At 44.3% G+C, this 22,808-nt stretch overlaps 1 long non-coding RNA gene across 41 annotated transcripts in view; it reads right to left on the reverse strand.

Annotated features, from left to right (window-relative positions):
• Nucleotides 1-22,808, reverse strand: part of LOC143674157 (uncharacterized) — a 68,428-nt gene that overhangs the window by 10,098 nt on the left and 35,522 nt on the right. For 20 of the 41 annotated variants that reach the window (XR_013170929.1, XR_013170936.1, XR_013170938.1 and 17 more), the window contains 9 exons: nt 20,395-20,490; nt 19,828-19,892; nt 18,977-19,180; nt 18,158-18,324; nt 16,037-16,249; nt 14,176-14,403; nt 13,467-13,681; nt 10,828-11,037; nt 9,603-9,870 (listed from right to left, as the gene is read on the reverse strand). This is a non-coding gene — a long non-coding RNA (uncharacterized LOC143674157). Of the gene's footprint in view, nt 1-1,347; nt 1,455-9,602; nt 9,871-10,827; nt 11,038-13,466; nt 13,682-14,175; nt 14,404-16,036; nt 16,250-18,157; nt 18,325-18,976; nt 19,184-19,827; nt 19,893-20,394; nt 20,491-21,019; nt 21,158-22,808 lie in introns of those variants that run through there. The other 21 variants (XR_013170906.1, XR_013170904.1, XR_013170907.1 and 18 more) reach the window with 21 other exon arrangements.

The raw sequence follows: 22,808 nt of genomic DNA on the forward strand, positions 1-22,808 counted from the left end.
AAGACTCTGAGACTCCACTGAGTCCAGAGATAAAGTGCTCTGTAAACTGTGAAAGGTCAGTCCTGGGCAAGGGATTAGGCCTGGATCAAGTCAGCAGCCCACTGGGAATGCCCCAGCTCCCAGGGCTATTTAAAGGCAGACATGTCATCCAGGGGAAGCTGCATGGATTTGCGATTCCTCACAGCAATGGCCAATGAGAGCCACGCCTGGTGTCCTTTAATCCTGGCCCAGTCACTGAAATGTCAAGGATTGTTCCCCCTTCCACCGGCTGGGTTGTTTATTTCTAAGGTCTCCCTTCCTTTAGAGGGCCCCACGTGACCCGAGGATTCCTCCTCTGGCTTGGAGCCAACTGATAAGGGCAGCCCGTCTGCTTGGGGGCTCTGAAGACCTGCAGGAACAGGAACCCGAGCAGGAGGGGGGGAGAGGCCTGGGAGCCTGGCAGACTGGACATGGTTTCCTTTGGCTAGGACTCAGGGGATGAGAGGGACAGAGAGAAGGAAATATTTGCCTCCTGTTTCAAATCACCTTGACCTATTAAATCACACCAGACTAGAGCAGGCTTCCTATTTCCCCTGAAGAACTGGATTTCTTCTTTGCTGTTGCTTAGTTAAGAGAAATGAGGTAAACTGGAAGGACCCAAGAGACCGGGATGTAAGCCCCAGCACAAACACTAATTTCCTGTGTGACCTTGGTAAAGCCACTGTCCCTCTCTGGGCTCATAGAGTTACCATCTACTGAACACAACCATAGGTCAGCCACACTACACAAGGTGTTTTCTGTATGCTCTTTAAATGTAACCCTCGGAGCTGCACTAAGAGGTGAATGTTCTTCCTCTCATTTTTTAGTTGATGAAATTGAAGTAATGTGCCCTAAGTCATTCCCCTAGGAAAAGCCAGAATTTGCACTTCGATCTGTCTGGCAGCAGAATTCATGCTTTTCTGACAACTCTAGCACAGCGATTCTCAAGGAATGAACTTAATAGTAAATATTTTCTTGTCGTGCTCTATGAAGAGAACGTTCTGTGATCAATTTAATATGGAGAATGCTTCATACAGTGTTCTATTCATGAAGACACATAACATACTTTCATATCTAGAGGATTTGAGAAGTCTGGGAGTAAAGAAATCTAACTTTATTCAGCCAGCATTTCCCATATTAAATTGATCATCTATCCTTTTTTTCTGTAATACCTGTTTATATTCCAAAGAACAACTGTTCTTCAGAACACAGTCTGGGAATGACTGTTGGATAAGAGTTGCAGGGATTATAGAGTCTGTCCATCCAGTTGTAAGAATTCCATTAACAATGGCTTTGACTGAACACCTCCAGGGATGGGAAGCTCATTACCTGGTGAGACAGCCTGCTCCTTTGTTGCCCAGACACAGCGGTCAGAACAGTGCTGCCCAACAAAAGTAAGCTGTGAGCCACAAATGTGTGATTCAATTTTCTAGGAGCTATTTGGAAAAAAAGTGAAAAGAAACAGGCAACAATAATTTTAATACTATATACTACTTAACCCATTGTATCTAAAATAGCATTTCAATGTGTAATCAATAAAAATTATTAATGAGATATTTCACATATTCTGAGTCCCTGAAATCTGGAATAACCACATTTCAAGTGTCCAATGGCTACATTTCTGCTGAATTAAACAGTGGAGGGTTAGACGATTTTTCTTTAGGCTGAGCCAGGCTCTTTCTGTCCATACCTCTTCCCCAAGTTCCTTGGGTTCAACAGCTCAGGCCACAGACACCTCACACTTCAGACCCCAGCCACCAATTTAAGAATTAGCTCAGTTTGGCTCAATCTTTAAACAATGGCCTATGAAAGTGTTTCCCATCACAGATTAAGTCCTCCTGTGGTGCTCTGCCAAGGTCTGTCTCCCTCCTGAAGAGGGCTTTCCAAACTTTTAACAGGTTATATAATGAAAGACCTTGTTCTCCTGACTCTTAGTTGGCCAACCTCAGATTCACCAGGTTTTCCATTGGCCCCATCGCTTTGTTATATTGAACCTATGGGCAGTTGCTCACACAAGGTCTGCTCTGGGGCAACCCCTTCCTGCTCCTTGAGCCTCAGTTTCCCCAACTGTTAGGAAACAGATTTGTGCTTTCTATGATTCAAATGCTTTCTGCCACTTCTTACCCTCCACACCACCATTTTACCCATCCCCTAACTTTCCCTTTAAACTAGGTCGTAGGCTACAATTCAGGAAATAGTTGTGTCTGCTCATATACCACAATCATAACCTTTTTATTTTTTAAGTGTTCACCATATGTCAGGCACTGTGCTAAGAGCCTTATATAGAGGATCTCATTTCATTCTTTCCACATCCAAGGGAATCAAACACTGTTATTATCCCCTTTTATAAATGTGGAAACAGAGGCATCAAGTGATTGAGTCATAGATCACACACCCAATAAATGCAACACCTGGAGATCCCAAGCCCAGGTATCTTCTCTAGGCTCCCTGGTTCTCAGGTTGTGAATGTAGGCCGGGTCCTTGGACCCAGGCTATGCCCAGTCCTCGGCTTATGGAGGTGGAACTGTTTGGTTTGGTTTTGCTTTCCTTGGTTGTCGTCGCAGCTGAAGGGATCCACAGAGTGTCCTTCTATTTTGTAGAGGATGGGAATATTGTTAGACTTTCCTTGCTGAGGAAATCCTACTCTTCACAAGTCGACCTTCTTCCCGCTCCCTAGCCCCTTCAGGAAAAGGGCAGAGAGATTCCTGGGGAAGCTCTGGAGGAGACTGGTGCTCAGCGTGCCCTGTCTGGGGCAGCGGTATTTTTAGAGCTGGCCACACTGTTTACAAGGAGGCTGTCTCCTGAGCCTGTCCTTTCCCTCTAGGGGAACGCTGGCCTTCAGCCCCGCAGGCTGGCCCAGGCTCCTGCCAGCCCTCCCTTCCTCCCAGCTGCCCCTTTCCTCAGTCTCTCTCAGCACCCTTGGCTGTCATTGTCCCCCAGGAGCAGGCCGGCAGCTCAGCTTTGACCACCGAACTGAAAGGGAGGTGGAGGGAGAAGTGTGAACTGATACTGGAAAACAAGCTGCCATCAGTTGAGAAGATGATCCCAAGCAGCTGGCAACAGCCTGGAAATCCTGTAAATGGGTATTTCTCCTGAAATAGCTGTCCTGAGCTTTCTGAAAGCTCATGTGTGAGAACAACCCAGAGGATGAAAATTCGTGGTGGATAAAAAGGCCACAGACCTGGACAGGAGGCTTGCCTCTGCCTCCCGCTCTTGCCACGTGCCAGATGCTCTTATTTGCGACAGTCGCTTAACTCTGGAGCCTCGATTTCTACAGCAGTACAAGGAGGCGAGCTTGTATAGAGGGGCTCCACAGGTCAGTGACTGAATTCTCAGCCTCCTCATTGATTAAATGAAAATAATTCTGCCCTACCTCATGGGGGGCGGCAGTGGATATTAAATAGGATAGCAGTATAAGCCCCTGGCTTATGGTAGGTGTGTAATTTATAGAGCCAGTGACAGTAATTACTGTGTCCACAGCACCTGACTCAGTGTTAGCACAAAGTAAATACTCAACAAAGAATGCCTTCCTTTATCCTGATATCTCAGGGTTCTTCCACCACTAAACCTGTACAAAACCTCTCCTCCAACTATGCACTTTTTACAAATCAGGAAACGATTTCTACTTGGCTAGCAAAATTTCCTTTGAGCCAACCCAATTTTAGCAGCCTAGTCCCCTTCCCTGAGACGGACCATCTCACTCCCTTGTCACGTTGCCTGCCTTCAAGCCAAGAGAGCAAGTGTCCATCAGGATCAAATGTACCACTTTGAACATAGACAAGGAACAACCACAGTTACACGAAGAAGGACCCAGTAATTGTCATAACCTCAGACTTTGTTCTGGGCTGTGCAATTGTGCAAACATGGCACTTGGCTTCTTGGGGCCTCCAGAGAAAAACCTGTACTTGTAAGAACTGAAAAGAGAGTGCCATCTTCCTGGGAGAGTAAGAGCTGGAGACACGGACCTCGCTATTCTTCTTTGCTGGCCCCACAGGTCTCTGACTCCATGAAATCTGCAAGTTCAACACAGCAAACTCCTGAGCAAACTCAAATCCAGCCAAACAGTCTCTCTTGAGAGTTCCCAAAGTGCCAGGTGTTCTTTTATCATATTTTGTCTCCACAACGACCATTTGAAGTAACCATTAATAGCATTCCCATTTCACAGATAAGGAACTAAGACTTAGAGAGATGGAATACTTAGTTCATGGCTGCACGACAGGTAACGGCAGGCCTCCTAATTTCTAAAGTGCATTTTCTTAATTAGGTTTCCAGGCTTCCAATACTGTCTAAACCACCTCAGTATTTTAGTTTTCTTTCTGATAAAAATGAATCTTTAAAAGAATCAACACATTTTATTTCTTTGATGAGGTAGTAAGATGTTCTTGGATTGAACTTCATAATTTCTGAACCCTTCACAGCTGGACAAAAAGGAATTTTCTTTCCAGGACCTAAGGCCAGATGGGGGAGCTCAAACTTTCTTTGTTCTTGGCAGTGACCTTGGTGAGACCTCTGGGTCCTGCAGATTTAAGACAAGTGCCTAGTTCCTCTTTCTGGGGGCAGGTGATTAGGACATTGATGAAATAATCATAAAACAAACATTTATAGAACACCTGCTTTACACCAGGCAAATATGCAAAACTTTTCTCTTGAATGCTAAATACTCCGCTCTGTTGTGCAAATGACTGTCCCAGGCAAGAGGTAACACTTTACAGAAAGGTTTTTTAATGAAAGGTATGGGTAGTTCCCTATCAGACCCAGTGCCAGAGCAATTGGGAGCCTTCCATAACTAAAATCATTTTCAGCCAAGAATCAAACCCCAAATTATTGAAATTATTTCAATAATGGCATTCAATCTCTACCTCAAGTGCGGGGAAAGAAGCCATTCTTAGGGAGACAGGTATCTTGAATTTATGTGAGTCAAATCAGTGTAAAATTAAATTTCATTACTAATGTAACATTTCAAAGACTTAAACCAAAGGGTGGGTCATCAAATAAGTTAAAAGTTATCAGCCGCAAAGCATGCCGACACTTTTCAAAATGTGTTTCCTTCTCCCCCAGACTGTCCCCATGCGGTCCAAGAGTCTTGTGAAGGTCATGAGAACACTCTTCTCTGAGTCACAAGGCCTGTAACCTCCGTGGAAGACTGAACATCTGTACCCTAACCCGGTTGGCTCCTGAGATGCATCACTCAGCCCCAGGGCAGCTGGACCTGCCGCCCCAGGTGAGCCGGTCCTCTCGCTGTCTGACCGCAAGCTGCCAGGGCCCGGTGGGAAGCGGAACCCCGCCCCAACCCAAGTTTTCCCGGATGTGGGTCTGGCGATGACAAGGCTTCTGAGCTTCCCAGAGGAAGCGTGCTCCCTCCTCCGCCCTGTGGTTAGCCTGGACCTGTCCTCCAGCGGCAGTTCTCTCCAAGAGATTCAGGGACTGTTATTAGAGGTGGCAGAGTTTCCGCCGTGCAGTGTGCACCCTCTGCCTCCTCGCTGCCTCCTCCTCCCCCGACTCCTGTTTCCCCCTTCCCCTCCCCAGTCTTTTCTCCTTCCCCTCCTCCACTTCCTCTTCCTCCAGCTGTGCTTATGACCCAAGTGATCGCCTACTTATATTCCGAAGTGGGGGGAGTCCCAGCAGAGGGGGAAGGAATTGACTCCTCTCTATGGCTTCATGCCTCCCCTCTCTCAGTCCTTCAACAGAGATGCACTGGGGGCCTCTTGAGTGCCAGGCATGGCCGGGTCCTAACACGAGGGGTCAGCTAGCTTGGTGGGCTGGAGCTAGGGCCAGACTGGACCTCTTGGTTAGCTGGGAAGTTGCTTACTAAAAAGCCACCACTTTTGACCACCTTCTCTCTTGGTCCCAAGGCCTTATATTCACACTCCTTCTAGTTTCTTTTTACTGCATTTCCAATGAGTGCCATGACTCCTAGAAGGTGCCACTTTTGGAGGATGTGATTAAGGAGAGAGGCTCCCCCACCCACACATATTTTTCTTCCCACCTTCTGCCCACCAGGAAGAGGAAACAACATACTTTACAGGATTACGCCTGGAAGAGAATTGGGGCCAACTAACTGACTAATCCATATGGCTTGAGTGTAGGGTGTGGGTAAGGGGCAATGTCAGGAGAGGAGGCTGGAGACACAGCAAGTGACAAATCATGCCAATAGCAACCCCTGGAAGACACTGCCACATCCCCTTCCAAATCAGGGGCTGACTCCGCAAGAGTATGGAGGCTGGCCTGGGGAAGCAGGAGACCTCCTGGGAAACAGTGATAGTTCTTCTAATTGCCCTCTGGAATCTCCATAATTCCTAATCATTCTTTCTTAGCCACCCCTTCACTTTACAAGCCTCAAGGGTTCTTAGGGACCCACTCATTCCCTACCCTTTCCCTTGCCCACCACTCTGGGCCTTAACTAGCTAGGTTATCTTGGACAAAGCTTTGAACCTCTCTGGCTTAATTTTCTTCATCTGGAGAAGAAATGAGCACGTGTGTGCATGTGTGCACGCATTACACACACATACACATACGTCAAGGGTTGCTGCAAAGCTTAGATAAGGCAATGTAGAAGGAAAGCTTTTGGGGAAGCACAGTTAGTTCTCTATCTCTCCTTGCCCTCAGCTGCTATTTCTATTCCACAAGGGGAAATCCTCACCCAGAAAGCCTTATTCACACTGGCACAAGTCCTGGGGCGTGAACCACCACAGAGGCTGTGTCTCTCCCTTTCCTTTTCCCTTGTTGACTTCCAGTTCAACTGTTGTTGGCTCACAGATGCATAGGGAGTTCTCTTTGACTTGCCCAGTTCCAGGCTGATGTCTACCTTGCTTCCCTGGGGGAACAGGCCTGCTCCCACATTCGAGATTGATGTCAAGGACCCAGTGGGGCCTACAGAGCATCTGCCACGGAGGTCTCAGGTGTCTGTATAGAGTCAGACAAGGGCATCTTATATTCAGATTGCAGCTCAGAGATGGCCTGCTACCTCCATAAAGGCCTGGCCACAAGATAGAAGAGAAATTGGTGATTTGATCTGGGAGCCAGGAGAGAGGAAATCCCCGGAAAAAACTAGCCACAGCACAGGCCTAGAGGTCTGCACAAGTAAGGCAGCTTTGCATTTCACAGTAGTGTCTTCCCTGCGTGCAGCTTACCTGTTAATGAGTTGCACTTTTTCTTTGATCCCTCCCTCTCCCCCACCATGTGCTGCCCCTATCTATGACTAAGTTCAGAGGATTCTAACCTCTTCTTTATCTCCAATCTATCTCTTCTGTAGCTCTCTGCCACCATCCGGAATGCATCACAGCTTCTGGACTAGACTAACTAAAACAGCTCCCTAAGCTCTCCTTGCCTCTAGCTCTTCTTCACTCCAGCCCATCCAGTTCACGTTGCCATGCCAAAAATGATCTTTTTAACATGCACATCTGATGGTGATGCATCCCTCTTCTGCTTAAACCCTTCTGTAGTTCCCAGCCACCTTCAGGATCAATTCCATAACTGAAGACCCTGAGGCCTTCATGATCTCAATCATCTCCCTCTCCTGCCTCATGTGTACCCAAACTCTACAAAAACTCTGTGTCTTTGTGCTACCAAATTTCACTTTCCTCAAAGAAGTCTTTCTATTTTATGTTGCCTGTTATTCTTCCCTTTACCTGGAAGTCCCTCCACCCCCTGTTTCCCTAGGTAACTCCTACTCATCCCTCAGAACACAGCTAAGGAGTCATCTCCTCTAGAAAGGTTTTCATGATGCTCTCCTTTGTGCCTTCAGAGTCTACAGTACATATACCTCTACACAGAGGTTCTTAAAAATTAACCTAAGGTCAGAATTCAGGAGCTTTGGGGAACTTGAATGGGGAAAAAAATGCATCTTTATTTTCACCGGTCTCTACCTAAAATTTAACATTTCCTTCAATTACAAATGTAGGCTCGAAATGCAGTTGTATCAGCAATACCTTGATTTTTCACTAGTAAAACATCACATATTTTTATATCACTTTACAGTTATTGCAGATTATCTTAAAAAAGTGTTTATACTCATTGACATTTTGAAATTGCAATATAGTTGACTTATAAATTTGGCATTTAATGTGTAAATAAAGACACACACAAATTATTACCAATTTGCTTTTTTCCTATATATTTTGTTAACTCTTTTAAAAAAATAATTGGCTTCCTTTGCAGTTCTGTTTTATTTTATACATCTAAAATATTACTGAGAAGAGATCCAGATTCCCAAAGGTCTTCCTGGCATGAAATGCTTGCTCCTTCTCCTTCTACCCTCCTCTGTAACTGTTTGGTTTATTCTGTCCACCTCTCTCAATAGATTTTGAGCAACTTGAAAGCAAGGCAAATGTCATTCATCTTTTTACCTCCAAGGCTAAGCACAGTCCATGGTATGTAGAATGTTCTAAAAAATGTGCTTTTTGAATAAATAAATCAGTGAAAACAAAAAAAAAATAGGGAGGAAGGAAAGAATGAAAGGGAGAAGGGAAGGAGTTCATTTGATCATCCAAATGTATCTGCTCTTCTCTCTACCTGGAGCCCTCTTCTCCAAGACAACTCCACGACTCTCTCTCTCTTGTTTCCTTTATGTCTTTGCTCTAATGTCATCATCCTGATGACATTATTAGTACTCACTTCATGAGTACTAAAAATTACAATTCCACCACTGCTGCCCAGGCATGCTCTATCCCTTTTCCTGCTTTATTAGTCTCTTTTAACATTTATCACCATCTGACATACTATGTGTTTCTTATTTTTTTTGTTGCCTTCTCCCTTCACTAAAATGTAAGCTGCATGGAGCATTTATCTTATTTACTCATTTCTACCCCTAGCATCTGAAATGCTACACAACAAATAATACACATTAAGCTAATATTTGTTGACTGAATAAGTGGAAGCAAGCAAGTGTAAAGGCTAGTCAGTTAGTTTTATTTTCTTCTCTACCGTGCATGTGAGGGACCTGAGAGTGGGAGAGTTTAAGGTTCTGGCTCTGGTTCACACAAGGAATCAGTGGTAAAGCTGAATGCATTGGATGGTTGGTGGAAAGAAGTTTAAGTTGTTTGAGTTATTATGGAAGGAGGGACCTGGAATCCTAGACTGGTGGGTTTAGTCCTAAGGCACCGTGCATATTTTCAGTGGAGTCCTGAGGAGTGGACTCTAGTGGAATCCTATTTTCAGGCTAAGTCCCATGAGGACTGGTCTGACTCATGAGCAGGATTGGAAAGCAATATAGAGGCTCATCAGGAACATCCCTTATTTGTAGTCCGTTGCTATTTGGTCACCAGCCTGAAGGTATAAAAATCCTGTAATGCTGCCTTCCTCAGTCTCTGGGAGAAGCTGAAGCCTGCTCACCCTGTGAAATATGATGGCTTACACCGTCCTCTAAAGGATTTAGGAACCAGAATGAGTGGGTCCCCCAGGACCCCTCACAGCTCTTTGTGCTATAGTGTTTAACCCACTTCTCTGTTTCCTTTTCCATGGTTGTTTCCTCTACCAGATGACAAGCTCTTTGATAGTAAAACCAGGACCCAGCATACACATTTTCAATGAATATTGGTTGAATAAAAAATTTTGAAAGTTAGATTCAATTATGGGAGAGAGTAATGAACATTGATTGAGCTTATACTTTATTCTAGGCACTACAGTGAGTACTTGAGCCATAGACTTGAATGAAATGAGGCCCTTTGCCTCCCAGTGTTCATGGCAGAGGAGGAGACCAACACATGAATAGGCAGCAACATCACAGAATGCCAAAGACTGAGTGCACACTTAAGAAATGGGGTGCCACAATAGCAGCCCTCTCCCCCGAGTCTTTTTTTTCTTTTTCCTCTTGTTTTTTAAATTAAAGGTCGATGTCTTGACCGCAATGAACACCTAGAACGATTAAACATTTCTGGTAACCAAATTTGTTCTTTCATGGTATGTTTAAGTAGATTAATTCATTTTTTTAATTAATTAAAAAAAATAACTAACACAACATATAGAAATCATTCCATTCTACATATACAATCAGTAATTCTTAATATCATCACATAGATGTATGATCATCATTTCTTAGTACATTTGCACCGATTTAGAAAAAGAAATAGTAAGACAACAGAAAAAGAAATAAAATGATAATAGAGAGAAAAAATAAAATAAATATATTAAGAAAACAAAAAAAACTATAGCTCAGATGCAGCTTCATTCAGTGTTTTAACATAATTACATTACAATTAGGTAGTATTGTGATGTCCATTTTTGAGTTTTTGTATCCAGTCCTGTTGCACAGTCTGTATCCCTTCAGGTCCAATTACCCATTATCTTACCCTATTTCTAACTCCTGATGGTCTCTGTTACCAATGACATATTCCAAGTTTATTCTCTAATGTCGGTTCACATCAGTGGGACCATACAGTATTTGTCCTTTAGTTTTTGGCTAGTCTCACTCAGCATAATGTTCTCTAGATCCATCCATGTTATTACATGCTTCATAAGTTTATTCTTATGAAGCCAAAATGTCCATCAACAGACGAGTGGCTAAACAAACTGTGGTATATACATAAGATGGGATATTATGCAGCTTTAAGACAGAATAAACTCCCCCGAGTCTTCTGACACTTGCCAATCTGAAATTATGTTATTATTTAATTACTTATACTCTGTCTGTCTTCCCACAAGAATGTAAGCTCCAAGAAGGCAAGGGCTTTGTCTTGTTCACTGCTCCATCCCCAGCACATAGTAGAGGCTCACTTAGGAGATTTCTGAGGGTCTTTCAGTGGAGGCTGAATAAATGTATGTGAGTGAATACGTGGCTTGAGTAAGCTCAGAGGGTTGTGAGAAGTGCCTCACCCTGTTCAGAGGTGAAGGTAAGAGAAGACTTCCCAGAGGAAGAGCCCTCAGCCAGGGACATGATGTTCTAAAACTCATAACACCTTCAACATTCTCTGTTCCCTCATTTCCTCACAACAACTCAGCAAGGTAGATATTGTCACGTCCATGTTCCAGATGAAGAAACAAATCTCAGAGAAGGACATGATAAGCTTGATAAAGGTCACTCAGCTGGAAGAACAAAAATGTGAACTTAAGTTTCCCAAGGTGAAAGCCTGTGCCATCTGCATGCCCTGCTCTGCCAATGCATTAGGAAGACCCTTTGTATGGCAGCTTAACCCAATTATGCAAGCACCTTCTGAAGAGCTGGGAAAGTTGCGGCCAGAGGACAGATCATCATCGCCGTCATGATCGTCATCATCATCATAATTTTTATGGCAGCTAAATTTTAACAAGGGCTTGCTCTGTGCCAGATTCCTTTCTAAGAGCTCCACGTGTATTAACTCATTCTTCATAGCCCTCATATTCTATGAGAGGGACTCAATTATTGTTGCCAACTGATAGGTGAAGAAACTGAGACACAGACATGTTAAATTACTTTCTTAAGGTCACCTTCATCAGTGAAAGATCCAAGATCCAAACCCAGACCATGAGGTTTCAGAACCTATGCTGTATGAATTTTCTCTTCGGCTTCAACAGATCATGCCCATCTCTTCTAATCCTGGGGGCCCATTAGAGACTTCATAATTGAAGTGTGTGTGTGCTAGAAACTAGGTACTATGGGATTTGCTACAAAGAAGAAAGAAGAAATTACTAAATTCCTTGCCTTCAAGAAGATACCACCCTAGAAAGAAGGACCAATAAGAAATCAATGAAACTTAGATGAGGCAGAATGAATTTCCAAGAGAATAGAGCCTTGAAAAAGAAAGCAAGGTTAAAGGGAGAATAATGCTCCAGGTAAAGGACATATACTCTCATCCAGACATAGAAGTTTACCTTGTGTTTGGGAAACATCAAATCAATCAAAGTGTTTGGAGACCAGCAAATCAATGAAAATGTCTGGAGAAGAGAAGATGTGGATTGGAGGCAGGAATAAGTCAAAGGAGAATTGGGATCCGGATCCTGGAGAGTTTAAACAACTAAATTAAATGGCTCTGTTCACTATTTAGTAGGTGATGAGTTATCAAAAGTTTGTGAAGGAGGGAGTGATATAATTTGACCTGCGTGTTAGGAAGACAATGGAGTAAGTGTAACGATACACTAGAGAAGGCTGAGGAAAGGAAGACCAGTGGATGGTTTAGCTCTCGCTATGTAATCAACTGCCCCAAAACTTAGTGGCCTAAAACAACAACCATTTTATTATAGCTCACAAGTCTGTGACTCAAGTGGGCAGTTCTGCTGTCAGCTAGCAGGGTGCTCACATGTCTGGTGGTTGGTGCAGCCAGTCGGTTGGGAAAAGGGAGGTGTCCCTCATTATCCAGCAGGCTGCCTTGCGCGTCCCTAGGTAATGGTTGCGGAGTTATCAAGAGCAGCCAGAAAGTCCAAGCCCTGAAGCACAGGCATTTCCCAAGTGTCTGGTTGTGTCATGTTTGTTATTGTCTCACTGGCCAAGCATAGATCTAAAGGGTGGAGCTGTAGATGCCAGTTCTTGCTGGGGAAAACAGCAAAGCCACGTTACAAAAGATGTGCATACAGGACAGGATGAATTTGAGACCATTTTTGTTAGAAGTCCATTGTAATGGCCCAAATAAGAAATAATGGTTTCTCAAAGTAGAAGATGGCAGAGGAAATGGAGAGGTAGTATGCATTTGAGACACATTCAAGAGATTAAGGCAAGGGAAAGGAAAGAATCAAGGATGCCACCCAAGTTTTGACCCGAGTAACTGCACCACTGACGCAATAAAGGGAACTAATAGGAGGAACAGGTTTGGGAGTTGGAAATACAAATTCCAGCTCTTGTGATGCCCCCATGATTCTCCTGAGGTCCATGACTATGCTATCTTCCCTGCTTGGAGGAAATGCTCTTTTCCCAACCCTCCCTCTACTCTGACCAGGTGGTCCACATGGAAAGTGAGATCATTTATATGACCCTGCCTTCCCATCAGTGGTGACTGGCCAAGTATGGGCATATGATCCAAGCTGGGATAATGAGAGTGCCCAGCTCCATGTCCACTGACAGCCAGGACCACAGTATGTGGTTGTGTCCTGCACAAGATTGCTTGGCAAGGAGGAGAAATGAAAGGAAGGGCACACAGGGAGCTACAGGTACTCAGAGGAAGAATTCCTTCTTCTAACTCCCACAGAACTCTTCTTTGTGCTACCAGCTCTAGTAACTGGTCCAGGAGTGGGCTTATGTGCCATACAACTGCACCCCTTCTCTGTTTATTCTTTTCGGGTATATAGGAAAGAGATTTTTCTGGTCCTAAAGAAACTCTGGTCCTAAAGCTGTTGAGATGGAAATTTAGAACTACAGGCATCCATGTCCATGTGATGAGAGAGAATGAAGCCAGCATATTAAGGGAAATGGAAAAGAAATAGAGGTGTCCAAATCAGGGACCCTGTTCCCGCCAGCCCTGCCCTTCTTGAGGCTTGAGGCTTTGGTTCCTCTTTCAATTCTATGATTGACTCCCGCCATCCCTCTGATAAAGCTTTTTTCTTACCTAAGCAAGTTGAAGTTGGGATTTTGTTCCTTGTAACCAATGTAATCTTTTTTTTTTTTTTAAGTTTTTTTTTCTTTTTTACATGGGCAGGCACCAGGAATCGAACTCAGGTCCTCTGGCATGGCAGGCAAGCATTCTTGCCTGCTGAGCCATAGTGGCTCAACCAATGTAATCTTGAACTATGAAGGCAAAAAGTTCACGAGTTCACGGCTAGTCTGGAGAGGATAGGCATAAAAGACAGGTCAGAGGTTGAATGGAAAGAACAGTATCACCAATTTGCTGAGAATGGCATGGGAGGAGCGTCCTGGGGGAGCTCTCTGGCTTTGAGAGATTAGAGAGAGATGGTGGGGTCTTAAGCAGAAGCAAGCAATTCAGAAGATAAAATGCGTTGTGTTCTAGAAGGGAAAATGCATTCTTTGTTAACCATTCATTCATTGAACAGTAATTAGCCAAGGCCTGCTTAAGCACTGAGGATTCAACAGTGAAAACATAAGTTCAGATTTAGATAGTATCTGTGGGACATCACTGACTTATTTATTCAACTAACAGGGAGCCCCCATGATGAGCCATGCACTGTGCAAAAAAACCTGAGGATAAATCCAGGCAGTTATGTCCAGCAGGCAGCTGGAAAGAGGGTTGAGCAGGCATTTCTGTTTTAAGCATCATCCCCACAGGGATAATTTTGGAAGTTGTGGGAGAGAACACTCACAGAAGAGAAGTACTGGTTCCAGAAGGCTTATCCATCATGCCTCGGCTGCATTCATGTGCAGGGAACACAGTGTACCTTTGGCCTGTGTGGCTGAAAGGCCGATGTAGAAGCAGCATGGGCATTGGAGCCCAGTCTGGAACCAACCTGGGTTCAAGCACCGGCCCTCCCAGGGAATGGCATACGTGACTGAATCAATTGACTAGACTCTCAGAGCCCTGGTTCCTTCAGCTGCAAATTGAAGATATGCATGTTTATCCCAGTGTTGAAAATAAGAAAGAATGTGTATAAATTTTTATTCATTCAGCCACAAACATGTACTGAGTACCTGGAGGTTCTATGATAAAGGACCTAAATGGGAACCAGTTTTAAAGGGTCCCCCTGGGAGGGAGCCATGCATCTCCAGGCCACCATGGCCTGGGTCTCATTGACCTCTCTGCCCACCACTGAACAACACTAGTCTGCCCCTTCCCCAGCCCCTATGAAAAGCAATCCTTTTTTTTTTTTTTTCGTATTTAGTGAAAAAAAAGAGAAAAGAAAGCATATTATTCTGTCCTCTTGAGAGCTGGTTTCCAGAGCGGCAGAAAAAGGACCCACATGAACCATGCTGTTCTTGGCAGCCGCAGCTCCACTCCTCACAGCCAGAGGCTTAAAGCTTTATTTGTGGTTTGAGTTACAAGCAAGGGTGAAAACCGGAGAAAAGTGGGGGAAGGGAGAAAACATTTTAAAAGTGGAGAAAATTGCCCTGTGTTCTTGAGTGCAGGCAATTTGTTCAAACACCTGAACCCTGTAGAAATCACGGTCTGACTGAGGTTTTATACTCTAGGGCTCTGGATGCAGTGTTCGGGTGGGGGCTAGGGCGCATTTTTTCATATATTGAGAAAAATCACAAAATCGCTTTTTACAAGTTATTAATGAGTAGCTTTACTGCTTCAATGGTGGCATTGTTGGAGGTTTTGGGAAAGAAAAAATCCAGGTTCAGGTTTGAGGATGGTTTTGTTTGAAGTAAAGCCTTTCCTCACTAAATGCAGCATTTGGATATTGCTCCCCAGGACCCCAAGTGAAGGTCACTTACCATTTTAGGGATAGAAGAGCCCTTTGAGATCAAGTCCAAACCTCCTCTTATGCAGATGGTTAAAACATGGCCCAGAGAAGGTAAGAAATAAGAAACATGTCCAAGATAGCTCAGCATGTTTTGTGGTAGAGCCAGTCTAGACCTTGGGCCCCTGGATTCCTGATCCAAAATGCTTTCCAGCAGCCTTTGAGGTAACCCAGAGGTGACATTCCACCTCAGAAGCCATGACTAGCTGCTCCCCCTCATGTTGACATTTCTGCACAGGGACTTTGAAAGCTGCTTTTTATGGCCCTGGTTTTAGAAGGGCAAACACCGTTATCAGTAAAACAACACAGGTGGCTTTTAGAGTTGGGTCCAGGTGGAGCCAGGCAGGAAGGGAGGCCCCTCTGCAAAGGCAGACATGATCCAATCACCTGTCTGGGTTCATAAGGGTACATAGACCCTCCTTGGTGAGTGGGACAAGAAGCTAGTGTGGTAGTAAAGAGCTTGGGTCATGGGGCCAGACAGATGGGTTCACTTCCCAGAAACCCTACTTGCCAACTGTGCAGCTGACCAAGCCTCAGTTTCCTCAGCTATAAAGCAGGAACAATGATAACTCAGTTACACTAGCCAGGTTTTAAGTGTTCTATAGCCACATGCAACCAGTGGCTATTATATTAGATAGCACAGATATAAAATTATCATAGAAAGATCTATTAGATAGAACTCTAACAGAAGCACTGAGCTGGCCTGTGTTCTGCCACAAGGCTAGCCCTTAACTTTGATTGCTTGGTTCAGAACCTTGCTCACCTCAGCTTCCTAAAGACAGAGGACTGAGCCAGATGTGATATCCAGCAATGAAGAGTCAGATTTGCAGCAGAGACATCCAGGATTCCTGGCTCCCCGCTCTCCTCCTTGGTTTTCTCTTATGCCGCAAGAATCTGGCTTCAAGATTTGGAGCCTGGCCAAGTGCCAACTTCATGTTTCACTAATAGAATCCTGAAGATGGGAGAATGTGCGGGGCTAGAGGTGAAAGGCTGGACGTTGCCTCATGTAAATGCTGGATTTGAAGTCAAAAAGCACTAGATTTAAGTCTCAGCCCACCCATTCAGGTATTAGTGGCTTTGGGTAAGTGACTGAACCTCTCTGAACCTTGGTTTCCACCTCTGTGCTTCTGTGCCTGTCAAGTCATGTCCTGGTAAGGGATAGCAAGGTAAGGGAGATAGAAACACCTTGAAATCCAAAAGTGCATCGAGAATGTCAGGGTCAACAATGAGAAACTTCTGAAGGTAGACAGTTGGCTTCCATCTTGCTCTGTCTCTTTCACTGAAAGCGTATTTAGAAGGAGGCAGGCCTTTGAGTCAACGGAAATAGATATTCTACTATTTGGCAACATTCCCCAGAGGTCTACAGATTAGAATAATCCAGTATTCCAGGTACATTTAAATGCCTGTGATGTTCTATGTGCTGGGACAGCCACTTCCGTGTCTGAGTAATAATGATAATGATGGCCTTACCGAGTCCTTACTTTATTGAGCACTTACTGTGTGACTGGCAGTTTTGAGTGCTTTACATATATTATCTCTTTAAATCTTCAGAATAACATGAAATAAATAGTTTTATCCCCATTTTATGGATGAGGGAACTGAGGCACTAGGAAGTTAAAATAAGTGACCAAGGTCTCTCTAAGCTAGGATTGGAACCCCAGAAGTTCCAGTCCCAAGGCCATTTGCATAACCATCACACTGCTCTGCCCATAGGGGCTGCTCCTTTTTGGATTTTCATGCACCACCACCTGCACTAGTCATATAAAGAAGGCTCAAAACATTTAGCAACTTCACTAAGGTCACACAGAAGAGATAGAGGAAGTTCATTGACTTTTTTGCTTTTTTTTTTCCTTCAAAAACATTTCCTCCTTTGGTTCTTCTGTTGACTAGTAGGAAGCTATTACTCCATTTGGGTTTAAATCTTGCTTCCTTGCATGAGTCCTATTTTCCCCCTCTGACCACACAGAAGAAATCTACTGCTTCATTCATAGGGAAACCTCTGAGAAACCAAAGCCCTACATTCCTAACTTCCTCACCACCTCTCTTCCTCAGGAAAAAGAAACAGAGTTCTTTTAGCCATTCCAAGGATGACAGCCTCATTCCCTTCAATGTTCCAGTTCTGCTTTCTTTGGACAAGTTCCAGTTCATCTCAGATGATCTGAAAATGTGGAAGTGGACCTTAACCCATCATTCCAGCTCCAGTCTGGCCCCAAAGGAAGTACAACATCCCCTTCCTTATTTCACACACTATGCTCCTAATGATAAAGCCGAAATTCATGTCAGCTCTTTTGGCAGCCACACCACACTGCTGACTCACGACTGTCTCCTGATTTCCTGTCCATTGTCCTTTCCTTTACTTGGCCTGGTTTCTTAAGGCTGCTCCCAGTTGCATTATGCAGGGATTCCCTTAATTGATAATTTAGGGAGGCTTAGATTTGGGACTGATCCACACCCTCTAAATGTAGGCCTTCAAAGCCCCCAAAGAGAGCTGGATCAAGTGAGAGGCTGAGAAATGCCGTCTGACCCCACCAGTGGGCGTGGGGGTGGGGGCAGCAGACAGAGGGCACTTACATAGGGAGTCAGATCAGAAAATAACTGGAAAGCACCCCTTCCCCGGGAGCAAATGCTCCTCTGGCCTTGACTTTGGCCCACTTTCAGAAGAGTCTGGAAGCTGCAATTCATTCATGCATGCATTTATTTTAAAGTAGTGGTTTGTAGATACCTTTGGAGCCAGTTGGACCTTGCAACTTTCACCAGCTTTGTGACTTTAGGCCAAGTCTCAACAATTTTAAGCCTCCATTTCTTTCTGGGAAACTGGAGTGATAATGATACTGCATAATGATGTTGAGAGGATGAAAAGAGAAAATGTAAATAAACAGCTTACACACTGCCTTGGCAGGTCATGAGAGCTCAGCCTGTGTCATGATTTCTTCATGCCTTTGTGTTCTTCCATTCAAGCATTTATTCAGCAGGCATTCACCAAGAGGCTGCTAGGGTGGCTGGGTGCTGCAGCAGAAGCTACCGAGTCAAATGAAAGCCTGAGAGCAGGACCTGGTGGATGAAGATGCTCTACGCAATCAGCTAAATGCTTTACAGGGAATTTGCTCTGGTTCTGCATTTGGACTGCAAGTGTCCCTCCTTCACACAAGCACCCCTTGCCCCTACCCCGCATGATATAAATACCATCTGCTGGCCCATTTCTGAGTTTGAAGCTTCTCCTATTACTCTCAATGTGATCTTGCACAAACCACACAACTCCCCTTAGTTTCTAGTACATTGCTTATAAAATGGAGATGATACTGACCTCACCGAGTTCTTGTAACAGGTTGAACAATAACAAATGCAAAGTGTCCAGCCAAGCCTGGCACATGGTCCAGGCTCCATGATTTTTAGCTCCATCCCCCCACCCCCCAACACCGCCATTCCCTCTGCCCATCAGCCCTCCATTACTATGTGCCAAGGCCTGGCTAAATGCTGGTCTCAAAAGATGAATAAAAAGCCAGACCTGCCTGTATGTAGCTTAAATTTAGTGCGGGCAACCAACATTTGACCCTCCAACCCAATCAAGAGCAATAAAGACTGTGATGGAAGTATGTCTAGGGGGTCATGGGAGCAGCAGGAAGAATGTCTTAGTTGGCTGGGGCTGCTGTAACAAAATAACACAGACCAGTTGGTTTAAAATAAAAAGAAATTTTTGACTCACAATTTTGGAGACTAGAAGTCTGAAATTAAGGTGTCAGCAGGGTCAGGCTTCTTCTTAAAGGGGGCAATCTCTTCTGTACCCCTCTCCAGACTCTGGTGAATGGTTAGAAATCCATGGTGTTCCTTGGCCTGTGGCAACACAACTCAGTCTCTTCCTTCTTCAATGGCCAGATGTTCTGTCTTATTTGCAGCTTCCGAATTTCCACTGCTTAGAAGGATATCAGTTATATTGGATGAAGGGCCCACCCTGATCTATATTGACCTCCTCTTAACTAATACTATCTTCAAAGAGACTATTTCCAAATGGATTCACATTTATGGAACCAGAGGCTAAGAGAAACATATCCTTTGGGGGACATAATTCAATCCACAATGAAAGGCAAGTCATTTTGTCTTGGTTGACCCTTAATTTCTTCATCTCTCAAGTGGGTATAATTTTTATGACCTACTATGTAAATGATTCAAGTGACTCAGTGAATGTGAACCTATACCTCAGAAAAATTTTCCTATGACAGTGCTTCTTTTACTTATCTGTCTCCCCATTACAACTTGATACCTTGAGGAAGGGCCAATGGCACATCATTCCTCTGTTCTCAGCACATTGACTGTTGCAGAGCAGGTATCCATTCAAGAGTGGCTGAGTGAACTGATAGAAACATTTATTATCTAATGTTATCTGCCCCTCCCCAATTCTAGAGATAGAGATAAAACTGTGTACAGAGTTCAATGAGTTGCCAAAAAATGGCCAAGTCAGGCCTCCACAGATCTGCTCTAGTGACCTTTCTACTTGTCTCCATAACACAAGTGACTCTGCTCCAGTGGGGTGACCCCACTGTGTGGGACGTGACTCACCATTCTCTGTAGGTCACTGAACTGATCCATCAGCCTCTCACACTGAATCACAGGCTGAGGTCAACCTGGACCAGAGGAGAAAGCAGAGTTGTCCCATTGGACAGGTGCACCTAGCGATCCCCCAAGCCAACTGAGCACAAAACTTGGAAATCTCTTTGGGAGGATGAAGATGAGGTGGGGTGCAGAGATGTCACACTGGGCCTACTCCTCCCTCTAACAAGAGCTTCCAAAAGACAACAACTATTCGGACACTGCCCTGGGTGGCTCTAACTCAGTGGCACCCCTTCTCTTTCTCCAGAACCAATGCCCTAATTCAGGGTTTGGTCACCTCTCGTCTTGACTGGTTGCCCAACCTCCACTCTGTCCTAATATGGAAGACTGATCTTCCTTGTAAAGAGGTTAAGTAACTTACCCCAGTCACAGATTACATGTATGTCTGTCTTCTGTTCAAATTATCCTTGATAACTACCTAGTAACTGAAGGATAAAGTCCAACCCCCAACTCAACATTCACAGCTCTCTTGATGAAGCCCTAATCTATTCTAAGTCCAGCAAATTTTTTGCATACCTACTATGGGCATAACTTTGTATCAGCTGTGAAGAAGAGAAAAAATCATCAAAGGAGTCACCTTCAAGGAGTTGACAGATCAGCACATAAGAAAATCTGCATCAAGATACAAGCATTTCAAAATTATTTCAGTTTTAGAAAAAAAGTAATAATGTTGGAGGAGAACCTAGTATATAATTTAATGAATATTCAGTGAATGGATACATGGATGAAGAAATGAACCATTATGAATAAGTAGAGAGTAGGAAGAAAAACAATGGTCTTAAGCCTTAGATAACCAAGGTCAGGAAATCATTTAAGCAAAATAGATGACCCTATCCTAGCAACATGCTACAGGCTTGAAACCCAAGGGCAGGAGAGCAGATGGGTCCCAGGAATGGACTAGAATAAGGCTTAGAAAATGAGGGAGCACTCTCTTTCTGCCTTTCCTATTTCTTTCTGATGGATGAGCCATTCTCTCCTTCTTTCTCTGCCACACAGTTCATGGCTGCCCACCTTCTCTCAGTCCAGAAGGTCAAATCCCAAATGCACCTTCCAGGACTCATTTGGGTTAGGTGCCCACTTTAATTTGATCAACTGTGTCCGGGGAGGGGGTGGGCAGGTGGGGGGGTCACACTGTACAAACCTGATACCAGGGGGCCTTCCTCTGTGGTTAGGGTCAGGATATTACACAGAGAGTGAAAGGTACATTGACTCGCATGGAGTGCTCTCAAAGATGTCCTCCTGGGAGTTTCAGTGAGCCTCTGGCTTAGTCCACCCTGTGCTGGACACAACATTTTGTTGAAGGCAGAGCTCAGGGAAAGCTCAGGCCTCCTGGCCTGCAGGCATGCTGCAGGTCGTAGTTCCTAGGCTGTGACGCCCACCCCGGTGCTTCCAGCCAGTGAGCTGCCTGGGTCCCTTGAAGGAGACATCTTGCCTCTTGTTGCTGTACCTTTGCACTTGCTCTCCCCAACCTGGTTAATACCTGCACATCCCTCAATGCGGGGGGCATTGCCTCCCCCCAAAGCCCTCCCTAATGCCTCCAAACTAGGAGTCAGCAAACTACAGTCATTGGGGAAAACTCTACTATGCAAATTATTTTTGCAAATAAAGTTTTATCGGAACACAGCTGCCTCTGTTTATCTACACGTTGCCTGTGGCTGCTTTCTGTGCTGCAAAGGCAGAGTTCAGTACTCTCGAGGGACTCTATGGTCCGCAAAGCTAAAAATATTAATTCTCTGACCCTTTATATAAAAAGTTTGCTGACCCCTGCTCTAGAGCCTCACTGTCCAATGGAAATATATTGACTCATATTGCCATAGGACATTTTCTAGAGGTCACAATATGAGAGACATGAAATTAATTTTGATAATATATTTAACCAGTATATCCAAAGTATTGTCATTTCAACATGCAAGCAATATAAAATCTCTAATGAGATATTTGCCTTCTATTTTTTTATACTAAGACATCTGAAATCTGGTGTGTGCTTTACATTTACAGCACAGCTCAACTTGGACCAGTCACATTTCGAGTGTTCAATAGCCCCAGGTGGCCAGTGGCTACCAAATTAGACAGCATGGGTCTAAACCAACATAGGTGCCCTTGGTGGGTGCCCCCATAGCACCAAGCAAATCTTTTGAGGATAAGAAATGAGCAGCGTTTGCCATTGTCCCCCAGCACCTAGCATAGAATTTGACACAGAGCTGGCACTTCATAAATACTTGTTAAATAAATATTATTTATTTATCAATCCATAATGCTCAGCCCCATGCTTGACCTTGAGTAGGCATTTAATAAAGACATTAAATTAATGAAGTAATGACCCAGCATTTTAATGGTAAGCGAATTTGCAATTGGACAGCAGGTGAGAACCAGGCAGTCCATTGCAAAGGAGACAATGGGACCTTTCTAGCTCTCAAAGTAACACCTGCCATTAAGTCAACTTTCCTTCACAGCCTCCTTTCCCCTAAACAGAACTGGAGCCAGATGGGAAGTCACAGACCTGCACATTCCGACAAGATCACACACTGCCTGGCCTGCGATGATAAACAAGCATATCAAGTTGCCACGAACAAATAAAACTCACTCCCAGCTAAGGCTTAATTTCTCTGTTTCACTGTTTTCTTTCTCCCTCCAGATTAACTTTGCATGTCTCAAGGTGAGAGACTCCCCAAAGTTGCCAGCCATTGTCCAGCTAAGATCTAGGGAATTTTATAATAATACCAATAATAAGAATAACAATCGGACATTTCCGCCTCAGCACCACGGCTTGCTAGCTCGATGGCCTGAGCAACTTTTATATCTTGTACAAGCATTGATTTTCTCATCAGTGAGATAGGCCTGACGAGACAGATGGATCTGGCCACGCTGTTGCAAGGACCCGGCGAGTGAAGCTCCCGGCACGTCCTAGTAACTACATGATTCCCAGGGCA

The sequence above is a fragment of the Tamandua tetradactyla genome, chromosome 2 (genome assembly GCF_023851605.1).
Source record: "Tamandua tetradactyla isolate mTamTet1 chromosome 2, mTamTet1.pri, whole genome shotgun sequence".
Lineage (NCBI taxonomy): Eukaryota > Metazoa > Chordata > Mammalia > Pilosa > Myrmecophagidae > Tamandua > Tamandua tetradactyla.